Raw genomic sequence first — 2,500 nt, 5'->3', positions numbered from 1 at the left:
TTTATGATGTCAGGAGTAAGAAATAAAAGAAATATTGGCAAATAAAAAGCTCATATTTCAATAAACATTTTATGATGTCAGGATTAAGAAATAAAATAAGTATTGGCTAATAAAAAGCGAGTCGTCTTATTTATATAACGTTTTATAATTCGACTTGAATACTAACCAAAATGAATTGTCTTTGTTATCTTCCTTACGGTGTCATACATACATACATACATACATACATACATACATACATATATATTTTACTCAAGATGAATTAAATATTGTATGTATCTCTCGTAAGTGAGTGTGTCGAGTCCACCCCCTTCCTAAATTTATACACGTACGAGCACACACACACACACACACACACACACACACACACACACACACACACATATATATATATATATATATATATATATATATATATATATATATATATATATATATATATATATATATATATATATTTATATATATATATATATATATAAATATATATATATATATATATATATATATATATATATATATATATATATATATATATATATATATATATATATATAGTTAGATAGATAAATAGATAGATAGATATACAGAGAGAGAGAGAGAGAGAGAGAGAGAGAGAGAGAGAGAGAGAGAGAGAGAGAGAGAGAGAGAGAGAGAGAGAGAGAGAGAGAGACATATACTTGTGCCAATAACCATCTAATAAGTGATAGCAAACTCAGAAGAGATGGATCATTTGAAAGTGTACATCACTTTCCTCTGATGTTTACTCTTTTTTTGACTTTTCAATACTTCCTTTCAGAATCTACCGTGAAATTTATAAAATTACTATGTTCGGTGCATATATAAGACTGTGTTATTTGAATAATCATAAATATGATAATAATACAAGACTGATTAGATTTGATGGATACAGTTTTAGTTATTAAACGTTATATATCAATGTGTGAAATTATTATTAAAAAAAAAGTAACTCCCTTGAGCCACTGTCTCACTATCATGCGTTTTGTGGCACATTCTACTGCCTTTGTTAAACTCTCATTGTGTGCTGAGTGTTTCTAGGAATTTAGAAGCTACCAACCGGATACGTTGATTATTTCTCATGGTTTATTTGTGGAATGTAAAGAATTGATAGAACTCGTGAATCTGGAGAGAGAGAGAGAGAGAGAGAGAGAGAGAGAGAGAGAGAGAGAGAGAGAGAGAGAGAGAGAGAGAGAGAGATTCTTTTAAAATTTAAAGAATATATGAAATACATGTTCATTTAGATGCTTATATTTCTTAATGTGTATATCTGTCATAGGCATACATGAATATGCAGATACTGTATAAGTTGATGTAAAATACGGTTAAGAAACTCGAAATGATGAAATATCTTTGAAATATAGTGTTTTCATCGTTGTTATACATTTTTGCATTATTGTAACTTTTATTTCTTTTGTAACTCCATGTTCTAATTAGCCATTGTTTTCATTTAACTACTGATATATTCATATAGCTCGTTTGTTTGATAACCAACTTCATCATAACTTGAAGGGGAAGCTGTTCTTTTAACAATTAAAGAATATGTAAAATCTCTACTTATCTAAGAATTGGTTTCCATCATAATGATGTACACACAATGGCAGTTAGCCTTTGATCTCATAACTTCTAAAGATTTGAAAAATGTATAAAACGAATGAATATTGAAACGCCTTCGCACAGTTCATGTTACTCAGAAAGTTCTTTATGATACAGCTCTATTTTTAACATTATTGTTCTTACTCTACTGCTGTTATTATTGATGATACAGTTGAATTATCTCTAATGTTCTTGCCTGCATAACAGACTTTTATTATTCATATTCATATTTATCCCGGTTGTTGTTTTTACGTTAGTGTGTCTGTATCTGTATATCGCAAAAGATGAACATTATTATTATTATCATTACTAGTATGACACGTGCAAATACGACTTATATATTTAGATATATATGCAAATAAGCACACACACGCACGCAGATTCAACCCTTTCCTCCCCATTCCGCTTTCCTTACTGAAAAAAAGCTAGTTTGGCCAATTTGTGAGAGATCATTGTTTTTCGTGTAGTTATCTTTCAGAGTGACAGAACTATATACAGTACACACACATATATATGTATATACATATATATATATATATATATATATATATATATATATATATATATATATATATATATATATTTCATCATCATCATCTCTCACTACGCCTATTGATGCAATGGGCCTCGATCAGATTTCACTAGTCATCTCTATCATGAGGTTTTAATTCCATACTTCTTCATTCAACTCCTCCGATTTCACTCTTCACAGTCATCAGCCGTATAGGCCTGGGTATTCCAACTCGACTAGTACCTTGTGAATATATATATATATATATATATATATATATATATATATATATATATATATATATATATATATATATATATATATACATTACTGTGTATATATATATATATATATATATATATATAGATATAGATA

The sequence above is a fragment of the Palaemon carinicauda genome, chromosome 8 (assembly GCF_036898095.1).
Source record: "Palaemon carinicauda isolate YSFRI2023 chromosome 8, ASM3689809v2, whole genome shotgun sequence".
In the NCBI taxonomy this organism is placed as follows: Eukaryota; Metazoa; Arthropoda; class Malacostraca; order Decapoda; family Palaemonidae; genus Palaemon; species Palaemon carinicauda.
The sequence above is the reverse complement of the archived record's forward strand: the minus strand, read 5'-3'. Positions refer to the sequence as shown.